This window comes from Mirounga angustirostris, unplaced genomic scaffold (assembly GCF_029215605.1).
Source record: "Mirounga angustirostris isolate CCGP_5_RB_7025 unplaced genomic scaffold, mMirAng1.0.hap1 SCAF_9, whole genome shotgun sequence".
Classification (NCBI taxonomy): domain Eukaryota; kingdom Metazoa; phylum Chordata; class Mammalia; order Carnivora; family Phocidae; genus Mirounga; species Mirounga angustirostris.
In genome coordinates this window covers 101,946,108-101,959,271 of record NW_026991717.1, presented here as the reverse complement: position 1 = coordinate 101,959,271, position 13,164 = coordinate 101,946,108, and the positions used below count along the sequence as shown (strand labels likewise).

Below are 13,164 nucleotides of genomic sequence, written 5' to 3'. Positions count from 1 at the left end.
TGTACCAGGATGAATATACTGCAAACGTAGCATCCTGAGTAAGAAAAGGCTACTACAGGGACATTACCAGAGCTGTGACAAGTTTCACGTGCCTAAGAAATTGTATTTGCCTAGCAGGAACATAGTAAACACTGGATTTTAGTTTTCAAAGAAAAGGAAACTTCAAAATTTCATGGTTTTCCCCAGTGAAACACTGGAGATAAGGCATGCTTGATTTGTCTAAGTAGCTTGGTATCGTCACTTGTTTTTGAATTGTTACGTAGCCCAAGTTTCCCCTGTCTGCCCCTATGGCATCTCTTAGCTGTCCATTCCTCACCATTCTCATTCCTGGGGCATTTTCTTGCCTCTGCTGCTACTGACCCATCTGTACCCAGTCTCGCCACCTTCAAAACCATCCTCCACATAGCCACCCAAGGGGTCTCCCCCAAACAGAAATTGTGTTATGTCATTCCACTTTGTAAAACTCTTCAACATTGAAGTCCTAGCTCCTTAAAAGGCACTCAAGGGCCTGGACCCTTGAAAAGGAAGAATCATCCCTGGCAGCTAGCCTGTGAGGTTCCCAACTGAACACGAACTGTGCTCACAGAACAAGGATGAGACAACTTTGCTCTGCAACCATGTCTGAAACACAGACAAAGATACGCTGCAACCACAAAATGATTAACTATCCCCCTTTCCCAATTAACATGGAAGACCTCACAGTGGATGATGCTAGCCGCGCTGCGCTCCTTCTATCTCCTGGATAAAATGATTAAACACCCAATTACTGAATTAACCCTGCTCTTAATGGCCCTAAATACAGAACACATTCTCAGAACGCTGTCTCCACTTTCTCAGACACTCCTCCCGAATCCTGTAATGAGCCTCTCCCAACTCTCTGTTACGGAGCTGTTCCACAGACCTTCTGCTGATGGTTCTCTCTTGCTACAACAAGCTAAATAAAATTGCCTTTCTGGCCTAGGAGAGGTTATGGATGGTTTTGGGCCACTGATTTTAACATACCTCTGCCCTCTACACTGTGTCCTGTAGTCAGAGCAAGACCACATGCAATTTCCCACACACGTGTCTTTTAGCACATTGGCTTTTAGGACCTTTTCTCTTTCTCCACATAGAAAACTATCTTAGTTTCAGAATCCAACTCACCTGACAACTCATGTGTGAACACTTCTAAAACCCTAACATTTTCTTGGGCCAAGTTCCCATTGTCTTGGATTAATTCTGAGCCAGATCCTATGAAGGAGAGGCTCACCTCTGGGGACACTGAAATGAGAGAAGACCAGATTCAAGTTCTGGCTTTGGCAATGTATGACCTTGAGAAATTTACTTCGGACTCAAATCAGGGCTAAGCTGGCAGATGCAATTCCCCCAACTAATTCTATTTAATCATTAGGACTCACTGACACTTACGAAATGACCCTGAAACCAACTGTGCACATACTAACATCCTGGGACTTAGAACAATACATCTTTTCCTTATTTGGAGCTTAATAAGACAATGTCCAAGACTGCCAAATAAATCACGTTCATTTCTTCGCTTCTTTGCTTCCCTAGTTTGCAAACTAGGACGTCTCAATTTGATTTATTCTAGAGTATGGTTGTAATAGATTTATGAGGCATTGTCCCTTAAGACCTGGCAGCAGAGGGTCTGAGGACTGGATCCAGGTCCTGACCACTCGAACAAGCCAGAGGGTCTCTATATGGAAATTTATGATAATACCCTCTTTCTCTTAGGGTTAATGGAGTGGGAGGCATAGACTTTCTAAAGCAGCAGTTCTCAACCTGTGATGCACATTAGAATCACCTAAAGAGCTTTTTAAAACATACTCATGCCTAGATCCCACCCCCTTAAAATTCTGGAGGGGGCCTGGGTGTTGGTAATTTTTTTAAGTTCTTTTTTTTTTTAAGATTTTATTTATTTATTTGACAGAGAGAGAGAGCACAAGCAGGGGGAGTGGCAGAGGGAGAGGGAGAAGTAGAATCCCCAAGGAGCAGGGAGCCCAATGTAGGGCTCTATCCCAGGACCCTGGGATCATGACCTGAGCTGAAGGCAGTCACTTAACCAACTGAGCCACCCAGGCGCCCAATTTTTTAAAGTTCTGTAGGTCTAATTGACAGTCCAGGCTGAGCATCGCTGATCTAGATCTGGGCAGAAAAGTTCCTCTAAAAACATAAAGCCTTTCCCAGCACCATGGAATAGAAAGCATGGAAATCTAAAACTACTAAGTGATGATTGACAAATGATCAAATTCTATGAAGACCCCAAGCAAACCTTCACGAGGCCAAGACTCCTCCAACCGAAAAGGAAGCAAGTGATGGATTATTCAGGCTGTAGAAATTTAAAACATTAACAAATTTGGAAATGTATACTGTTGCACAGATCAGGGAATATTGAAATGAAATGGGGCCAGAAGCTAATTATATGGAAATATTTCTATTTGCACATTTCTTCAGAAGGCAAAGTAGAGATTGCAACCAATATATCTATACAAGTGACAAGAATATTAAGTTTTCTTTCATTCCTCTAGTACGCTACCTTTCTCAGCATGTATTCTGTCCCAGTTCTTGTGAAGGTGAGAATAATATCAAACTCATTAATTGTCTACATTTTAGATACGATAAGACTTTAGTGAATGGTGTTAATTAAACTACAAAACAACTCCTCTTGCAGTGGTGTGCATTCCAAGTTAAAGCAATTAATTCACTCACTTAAACTGATCAAGATTTAATTACCATCACTCTGTGCAATTACTCCATAATTAAAGTAATTTGGTTCATTCCACTTGCTGACAGTGTCATTGAACAGCCATTCACAGAACCAGAAGAAGTGATAATTAACTTAAAGAATAGCTCAGGGCAGTTTTACACAGACAAGTTCACTGTTAGTTATTCCTAAAATACCTAGAATGAAGGAAGGTGCAGGGAGAAAATCCTGGCAGAATTTTAAAACAAAAATAATGACAAACAACACGTTAGGGTTTTTTTTTCTCTCCCCCAAATAAGGTCTCTAGCAATTTAAATGGTAGCCATTGTTATAACCTACCCATGAATTAGAGTCATGGGCAAAACAAACAGAACTAGAAAAAAATTAAGCACTTAAATATTGGTTAGGGCTAATCACTGTGGGGGGTTAGTGCTTGCTTGAGGGTTGGTAGGTATGATACCAAACATACTGGTACAAAAAGAACTCTCAGGAGTCTCCAGAGAAGAACCAAAAAGGTGGTTAAGGATTACAAAACTCAAGTCTGGAAGAAGTTTTGGGAAACACACACACACACAGAGGCCACAGACAGGAATGGTTGTCTCTTTACCTGTAGAATTGTGTTATAGAGCAGTTAACCAACTAGTTCTCCAATCACAGAAACACGGTAAGATTAGCTTAGGAATTGGGATAGAGCATTACTGGGAAGTGCTAGGACAGATTACAGGGAATGGGGCTTGTCTAAGATCACAGGTCTAGAACAGAGTGGGAGAGCTGGGGCCAGACCTCTCCTCCCTCAGAAGGCACACCCAGAGGTGGATTATATTGAACGAACAGAACCGAATTAAAGTAAATTTCTGGGAAAGGACCAGATGGAATCTAAAGTGGCCTCCTCACCAAAGGGCCAAGTGAATCAAAATACACGTGTAATAGGGGCTGTGCAAGGATTTAGTGAAAATTGAGAATTATTTCTGAGAGCCCTGCTTCTAAGGTAACTAGTCACAGAGACAATAGCCTTCTATTACACTCTGAGGAAGACATGAGCTTTGGAGGGTGGTCCTTTAGAGTCTACCTACTGGGTGTGACACGTGGGGCAGCTTCTGGATCCCATGCTCTGAGCCGGGGAGAAGGAAAGGGGCACTCATCCTTCTGTTCTTTTCTCAAATTATTTTGACACAACTTTGAAACTCCCACCTTTAACCATATATCCAATGGAGCCTGTGAGAGATGCCAAGAGTGAGACTTCCTTTCGGGTGCAGTTGCCTTAGGTGGTCCACACTAGGAGCATGGCCCCAGAACTGAGCCCTCCGGGGAGGCCTCGCCCATGTCTTCACCACTGTACCCACAAGGAAATTAGTTGAACTAAACAGCTCCCTTTAAATACTGAGATCTGGAAGCAAGGAGACAACCAAGATCACAGGTGTAGGTGGTGCCAGACCTAGAGCTGGATTCCCGGTCTCAACTCTTCCTAGACCATGTTCTTTTGCTGGACAATGGCTAATGCAAACTATGCACAAGGGACTCTCTATTAATGAAACTGTTGTGCATTTCCCCATTCATGACATGTCCATGTATATTTAGAACATTTACCTTAATGCACATCTCAGCCTTGTGTCCTAAAAAAAAATTCCTTCAGAAATCCTTTTTCTTTCCTGATCCCATTTGAAAATACTAGAAGGTGCATGGTGTTAAAATATCATTCAAAAGATAAGACATGTACCCTCTGAAGATTTTTACTTGCAAATTAGCAAGTCATCTATATATTATTAAAGGTATTTCCTGAGTATAACTAAAAAGATTACAATAAGAATCTATATAATGATAGTCTCCAAGTATAACCTCAGAGCGATTAGGATCCTAGAACTTCATAGGTAGATGTGATTGTCAGAATTCACCCAGCAACATAATTCGTATATGAGGAAATGGATGCCTAGAAGCGAGGGTGTGACTTGCCAAAGGCGGGAGGCTAATTAGTGACAGAGCTAGGACTAACACAGATTTCCTCGCCCTCATTCAGGAAGCAGTATTAGGAGGTCAGAAGATTTCTCGGCACATATACTTGAATAGAACCTACGACTGTATGAGTTTCCAGAGGAAATGTTCAGGCTTCTACACGTGAGGGGTGGTATGGTGTTAAGGGCACCGATCTGGAGCTGGACACCTGAGCTGGATCCCGGACCCTCCACTTTCTAACCTCCCTCTACCTCAGTATCACCGTGTGCAGAAAGGGTATGATAATGACAGCAACTCTTCATAGAGTTCCTGTTGGATTATGTGAGCTAACTCAAGAGAAGATTTAGAAGAGTGCCCGGCCCATTGCACTCAGTAAATACTGACTACTGCTGTTCTCATTCCATCTTGGCAACAAGAGGCTGTCTCGGTGGCTGTGTTCTGGGACCTCCAGCTCACTCTAGCTGAGCGTGACCCCTAGCTTCTCAAGGTTCTGATACTTCTGGGTTGGAATGCACTGTAGCAAGAAATGTGCCAAACAGAAACCTCAAATCTCAATTTGCTTATTCATGAAATCATCGACCCAGATCTGCAGGCAGAGCCAAAACCCCAGACAGCTTTTTCCATCCTTACTGAAAAGCTATGGCTGTCATCTCTTCAAACTTCTTACTACTGGTACTGTGCGTGTGGTACAGTGTGCAAGAGCACTAACATAGGAATTCAAGGACTTATTTCTGGTCCTGATCCATTCCCAACTTCCTGTGTGACCTTAAGCAGTCACTAAACTCTCTGGTCCTTTGTTGATTCAACTCTAAAATGAAGAGGTTGGATGAAAAGCTTTCTGTATTAGTCAGGGTTCCCCAGAGGAAAAGAACCAATAGGAGGGGTGTGTGTGTGTGTACACACAAATAAATTTATTATAGAGGACTGGCTTACATGATTATGGAGGCTGGCCAGTCCCAAGATCTGCAGGGTGAGTCAGTGAGTTGGAGAGCAGATGGTGTGGTTCCATTCTGAAGACCATCAGGCTTGAGACCCAGGAAGAGCTAATGTTTTAGTTCAAGTCTGAGGCAGAAAAAAAGCTGATGTCCCCATCAAAAGTGTTCAGGCAGGATGAATTCTCTCTTGCTCAGGGGAGGGTCAGCCTTTTGTTTCATGCAGGCCTTCAACTGATTAGATGAGGCCCACCCACAATATGGGGAGCAATCTGGTTTACTCAACCTCCCAATTTAAATGTTAATCTCATCCAAAAATTCCCTCACAGGAGCACCCACAGTAATGTTTGACCAAGTATCTGGGTACCCTGTGGCCCAGTCAAGTTGTCACATAAAGTTAAGCATTGAACTTTCTGAGGTCTCTTCCAATTCAAATTCCTATGATATACAATCCTATTTATCACTAATACACAGACAAAACCACTTCTGTAAGCGGACACCGTTTTCTGTCTCTTTAGCCCTTCCCTAGGTGCAGGAAGCCTAACAACTGCTATAAGGGAGGTGCATATAAAACACAGTGCGGGGGCACCTGGGTGGTTTAGTCATTAGGATCTGCCTTTGGCTCAGGTCATGATCCCAGGGTCCTGGGATCAAGCCCCGCGTCGGACTCCTTGCTCAGCGGGAAGCCTGCTTCTCCCTCTCCCGCTCCCCCTGCTTGTGTTCCCTCTCTCTCGCTGTGTCTGTCAAATAAATAAAATCTTAAAACAAAAAAACCCCCCAAAAACACAGTGGGAATAGCAAAGAAGGAGTCCTTAGCTCTGAGCAGAGCTCCCTTCACCAGACATGTAAGCAGCTCAAAGGCAGGAAATATTTTGTTTTTTATAGTAGGCACTAAGTAACAAATACTCATCAAAATGAAAGATATAAAATGAATGAAAATTTGATAAATTGGAGAAGAAAGCATTTCAAAACATTGAGCATGATATGGAATTAACTAGGTCAATAGTTGGATGAGAAGTTAGATTGGGAAAGAGAAAGTCATTCTGAATTGAGATGAGCTACAGTATAAAATACATACTGAGACAAAGACTTAAAATGAAAAAAAGTAGGTAAAATATCTCAATAATTTTTTATATTTATTTTGTGTCAAAATAATACTGGATATTTGGGGTTCAACATGTCATTAACATTAATTTCATGTTTCTTTTGACTTTTCAAATGTAGCTACCAGTGAATTTAAAACTATGTATGTGGTTTACATTATATTTCTATGAGACAGCATTTCTATAGAATGTTGGCAAAAGGCTTTAATAAAGTGGAAAATGGTGGAGATTTTAAGTGAGACGATGCAGGAGGAATCCAGGAAGGGAATGATATGGTTACTTGAGTACATATATGTACATTTTCCGAGAAAGTCTGTAAGACTTACTAAAGGTGTGGGTGTACAGAATATTTTTGTTACACATTGAGAACATATAGATTGAATATATCTCATTGGCGCAATAAGTAGTTATTGAGTACCAGGTATTGAACCTGGGTTCAAAAGCTTTATTCTGCTTACATCTCAGTGGCCAGAACCAGATCACTAATCATCACGAAGGATAACGGGATTACCATAGATGGTGGGGGGGGGGGGAGTCGACCTTTCCTGAAATCAAGGCATCTCTGCCTATTATCTGAACAAAATCTGAGTTTTTAAAACAGGGACTAAATGTGACAATTGCTGTGACAATATCCAGGTTAAAAAAATGAACAGGTTCACAGCATCTGACATTATAGACTCCTTAAATTAATCATGAAAAACCATCAATTAAGAAAATCATTCAGGCTCATTCACACTTGATCATCATCTATCCGAGATCTTCAACCACACACATCATGTTTAGTTTTGCTGACCTAGGACTCTAATAGCATACATTTCTTTCTTTTTTTTTTTTTTTTAAGATTTTATTTATCTATTTGACAGAGTGAGAGCACATGCTGGGAGACCAAGGGAGAGGGAGAAGTAGGCTCCCCGCTGAGCAGGGAGCCCGATGCAGGGCTCGATCCCAGGACCCTGGGATCATGACCTGAGCCGAAGGCAGCCGTTTAACAGACTGAGCTGCTCAGGCATCCCGAGCATACATTTCTTCTAGACTTAAGTTAGGGGGAAATAATGGTTTCAAACTGAAAAAGATACACAGAAGCATATGACTGTTTTTTTCTTTTTCTTTTTTAATACTAAAGAAATGGGTATACCTTAGCACAGATTATTTTATCAGAATGGGGAAGGGCAGGCAGGGAGGCTCAAAGTTTTTCTAAAAGATAGGATTCTCTCAGGTGGAGTATACTTAGAATTACATTTGTAAGGATGTATATATAAGTCACCACAAAGTCATATCTTCCTCTGTTGACTGACTCAATTATGTAGCCCCTTTCAGCCTGGACTGAAGTACAGATTTATATCATTAAACACGTGTCCATAGGTATACAAGCCCATCTCTTTAAGGCTTCTAAGAAGGCATTTTCAAACATGGAAACGGGAGGGGATTCCACTGAATTGATTCAATAAGCTTTCTCACGCAAGAATGAGGCACATTTAGTAATAGGTGGATGTGGACATAATTCATACTCACCTTGCACATCTAATACCATTAATTTGTCAAAACTAATAATATTAATTCATTCAAAAATGAGATTAAGTGCAGACACCCCTTGCAGCCATAATCCGTGACTGATGGCTCTGTGACTTGGGCCACACAGCGCCTCCAGCAGAGCAAGCCACGCACATGTGGTCCATTGCAATGGGAAGCCGTCTAGTATCTTCTGCCTTCGGTTGAAAGCATCTGGAAAAAAAAAAAAATTGTTGGTCTCTCTGCACTCCTTGAGTGTTAATATTTTAGCAGCCAAACGAACGATTTATATTTAATGACAACGGGGCAGGGTCACACAATTATTTTTCTAAACGGCATGTAATGGAAATCAGCAGGTACGAAGAGTCCAACCAGGCTTGCAAAATGATGGTCACGGTGGCGGACTTTCTTTCTGACTATGGGCATCATTAAATGTAGCTGACCAAGAATAGCATAACCATGTTACAGGGTGTCACTGTGAATTATGAAGGACACCCTCTTGTCTCTTCTCTTATTTCCTGCACTTGCTTCTTGGCAATATAGTAACACTCCATGCCTACTTTGCTCCAGTCTTTTCTCTACTTTTATTTATTCTATAAACATTTCCTGAGCGCCTACTATGAGTGAGGGGTTCTCCTAGAGCTGGGCATTAATAGGAAATGGTAGTCTTTCCCCTGGAGGTCTTTGCCTGTTGAGAGTTACTGTGGTACATGGAACTGAGAATACAGATATACTGCAGTCAGGCAGATCCAGCGTCTAGTTCTAGGTGGAATTAAAGTAACTCACTGTGTGACCTTGGACAAATTACTTAGCCTCTCTGAGCTTCTAACTCCTCCTCTGTAAAACGGAGCTACCTACCTAAAAGCTGACAACATTGTCATGAGAATAAACTGAAAAAAATGTAAGGCAATTAGTATAAGGCATGGCAAAAGATAGCTAATGTTTTTATTATTATATAATTCACCCAGCAAAGCACCCGTGTGAGGTAGACACTCCATAAATATTCAATTCCTTCCTCCTTGCCAGTTAAGATGATAATTTCTTGGCACTGGCCTCGGGTGGTAGCGAAGTGGGAGAAATCTAGTTTGGGCACATTCTCTCCTCCGTGTCCCCCTTCCTCCCTGGCAAGCTTCGTCTTCCTACACGCCTGCATCTTTTGTTCAAAGCACCAGTGTTTTGGGAAAAAATCTGAAATTTCTCCAGGCTGAAAGATGTGGGTAAATAACTGATAAGGGTGATGAAACTCTAAGAGAAGTTTTGTCACCTGCCCATGGCTAGGGGAGCCTGCTGCTTTCATTCAGTGCCAGGCACTGGAGATACCAAGATATCGCTCCCCTCTGGTTCTCATTACCAGCAGGGTTGGTGTAAATAGTGTATTCGTGGGATATAAAAAACAAAAACAAAACAAAAAAACAAAAACAAAAAAAACAAGCAACCCCTCCAAACACACAAACAAAAAAAACCTTTGGGGTCCCTTATTCTACAGCAGGCTTTAACTGAAGTGTTTTTCCCATCAGAGAGAGTTTTCTCTCTAAGATTAATTACTATGATAAATGTAAGAATTGAAAATAAGCCTGTGATAGTCCTACTACTAGTACTATTTTTATGTGCTGTGTAAGTACATAATGTAGATTTTCTCCTCTAGGAGGTAGGTAACTTATTATCTGCATTTTATAGGTAGAAAACAGGCCGGGGAAGCTAAACACCTGAGCTAATTGATAGAGCCAGGATTTGCGGCTCCTTCTCAATGAAGGCAGTGATGGTGTTCTTCACCCTGTTCTGCTCTAGGAGCCGTCCTCACAAAGCTGAGCCTTGATAAACTATAATGAAGTGAAATACAATTTTTATTTTATTATGTGTTTATAGATACACTTTCTTTACAGCTACTTCTGATAAAGCAAATCACACAAATAAATCTGTTGGGGGCAGCCGATGACTCAAGGCTGTCTGTCGTGTCTAGCATGGTTGACAGAGTAGTCTGTGCTTGACTTAAGAAGGAGAACTTGTGTTCTACAAGGCAGTGTCCTGAACTGCCATGTGTGGTTTTCCTTTAAAACGTTCACTCCAATCTCTCTCTCTCTTTTTTTTTTTTTTAAGGTAGGAATTAGGGACAAGCCAAGCCAAGTGGAGAGCAGCTTCCATAAAGATTCCATAGCATGAAGGTGCTGGGTTTTTCTGGAAATAATTTGGAGTAGGGATAAATGAGAAATGGTGGCTGAAGGTTAAAATGAAAAGGTAGGGGCACGTGGGTGGCTCAGTCGATTAAGTGTCTGACTTTGGCTCAGGTCACAATCTTGGGGTCCTGGGATCCAGCCCTGCATCAGGCTCCCCGCTTAGCAGGGAGCCTACTTGCCTCTCTTCCTCTGCCCATCCCCCTGCTCATGCTCACTCTCTCTCTAAATAAATAAATAAATAAAATCTTAAAAAAAAAACAAATGAAAAGATAGACTGGGGCCTGATTTTTAAAAGTCTTGATTATCAGGTTAAGGGATTTGGGTTGTTACCTGGAAGCAGTGAAGAGAAGTTGGAGGTATTTAAGACAAAAAGTTATAAATGAACTCTGAGTTTTGGACCACCTGGGCTGCAGATTGGAGGATGGAGGGAAGGTAGAGGGCCTGGAGACAGGGAAACCCATTGGAACACAGCCTGATGGCTCCCCTTAGACACACTGGAGACCTGGATGAAAGCGTGTGTGATGTGCATGAAGAAGGATATATATTCAAAAGATGCTTTGGAAGTAGTATGTTGAGGGAAGGGGCGGCAGCCCATTGATTGCTGTATATAGATTAGGGATCATGAAGAAGGCTCAAGGATAGCTCAGGGTTTCTAGATCAGAGATTTCATCTCCGACGTCAAGAGGATTCTGAGGTGGACAGCTGGCTTAGTGATCTTGCCACAGGCGCGGGAAGAGCTGGGGCAGTATTCTTGCCAGGAATCTGTCATCCTTTTCAGACTAAATGAGTGTTTCGCCATGGAGTAGACCTTTATCTTTGAAGTAAATTCATGTTATTGTCTAACGATGATTTTATCAGTCCCCTTCAGCACGAATGCTAAAGATCAGAACATGCAACAAAATAATACAGAACCAAGCATGACCAGCTACAAAGCTGAGCTAAAAGATTAGCACCATGAAATACCAAAAATATTAACAAAATAAGAAAATGTATTCCAAAGTTACAACTAAGGTTTTTCCAACAATGTAAATGTAGGAAAGCTAAGAGACGAGTCCAGATTCCTCTAGATATTTTTGAAAAATTGACTCTAAAGCTCTCTTAAAAAGTATAGACTCATGCTGTTGTTTTGCTCACCTCCTCTTCACCTCATGGGTGCAGGAGAGAGCCCTGCCCTAAGGTTCTAAGGAGAGCTGAATACACGCCACTGGACAGAACAGGAGATTGACAGCCGTTTATTATTCCCATATACTCACAGCTGGGGGTAGAGAGACACCACACGCCATGCAGAGCCACATAGAGATGGCATCAGGGAGCAAAGGGAAGCAGCAGGGGCCGTGGGATGCTAGCTTTGTAGTAACAAGAGGGTTAGGTGACTTCCGGTTTCCAGAGGAGGATGTGATTGGCTTGTTTGAATAATTCCACAGGCTTGCAGAGAGGTGAAGCTCATTCGGTTGAGGACCAGGTGGAACACAGCTGGTCTGGCTGCTAGGGAAACTAGCTGGGTAGGGAGCCTTTCCCACTGGGTGGCAAGAGCAGGGGAACTCACAGTTAGAACGTGGGGGCCCCCATGAGGCCTCAGGATGTTAAGGCAGCACATGAAATGATAGGCCTTATGGTATAGCTGTCAGATATGTTAGCCACCGTCCACATGTGCCTATTGAACACCTGGAATGTGGCCCGTCTGAACTGAGATGTGCTGTAAGTGTAAAATACACCACAGATTGTAAGGATCTCATACAAAGAAAGAACGTAAAAATATCTCATTAATTTTTGTTATTGAGCGTATGTTGGAATGATGGTATTTTGGATATATTTGGGGGTTAAGTAAAATATACTACTGAAATTCATTTTACCTGGGTCTTCTTACTTTTATTTCAATGTGACTACTAAAAAACTTAAAATTACATATATGTTTCATGTTAGTGGTTCACATTATGCTTCTGTTGGAGAGCGCTGGCATAGAGCTTCCTCTAGACAATTGAGAAACTTGAAACACCTAGGAGTAGTTGACTGAAATCTCTGTGGTACAGAAAACGCCTACTTAACAGACCATGAGATTCATTTTGGCCATTTTTTCTGGTTATCACTCTTCAAATGGACCTCCTAGCAAACAGGTGTTTTTTGTTTGATTTGGTTTGGCCCTAACAAAATCTCAGCCACCATTGACTAGCATGCTGAATTTGCTTAACTGGGATGTTGAGCCAAATTGTGGCAAAGCAATGGAAGGGCCTGGGAGAGCACTGAAGACCAGGGTCTTGATGCTGGGATGTATGTCATAGAGGATGCTCTAAATCATCCCCCGGGATTTAGTTTTAAGCCTCGCGTATTGATCGTGCTGGACTAATAGATCAACAGACTTCAAGTAAAACTAATTTATACAGCCTTCAGAAAAGAGCAACAACTGATCATTTTGGCCACAAAATTGAAACCAGGAAGCCAAATGCATATCCCACTAAGTAAGTCAGAATTAGGGCAATTTCACATACTCAGGAAATAAAAAAAGAAGTGCTATCTTTGGAGGCAAAAACCTGTGGTGCCCAAAGAATGTTCTTCTGGTTTTTCATTGAAATGAGCTATTAGATGCTAATTTTGCAGTTTGCTGGTGTGATTGCTGCTCAGGAGTGAAATGCAGCCAAGGGATTTGGTTTCACTATAAAGAAATCAACAGTTTGCTCTCCAAGTGTTAAAAATAGCTAGTATGCATTAGCAATAAGCCGGAAAAATCTTCTAAACTAAGGACAGAGGGACACAGCCTTTGGATATTGGCTATTTATTGGCCATTCTACTAAGTAAGG

At 41.8% G+C, this 13,164-nt stretch overlaps 1 long non-coding RNA gene across 1 annotated transcript in view; it reads right to left on the bottom strand.

Moving 5' to 3' along the window:
• Positions 1-8,129: 8,129 nt before the first annotated feature.
• LOC135361484 (uncharacterized) overlaps positions 8,130-13,164 on the bottom strand; it is a 45,479-nt gene continuing 40,444 nt past the window's right edge. Inside the window, exon 4 of the long non-coding RNA XR_010404765.1 lies at positions 8,130-8,408. This is a non-coding gene — a long non-coding RNA (uncharacterized LOC135361484). The remainder of the gene's footprint in view (positions 8,409-13,164) is intronic.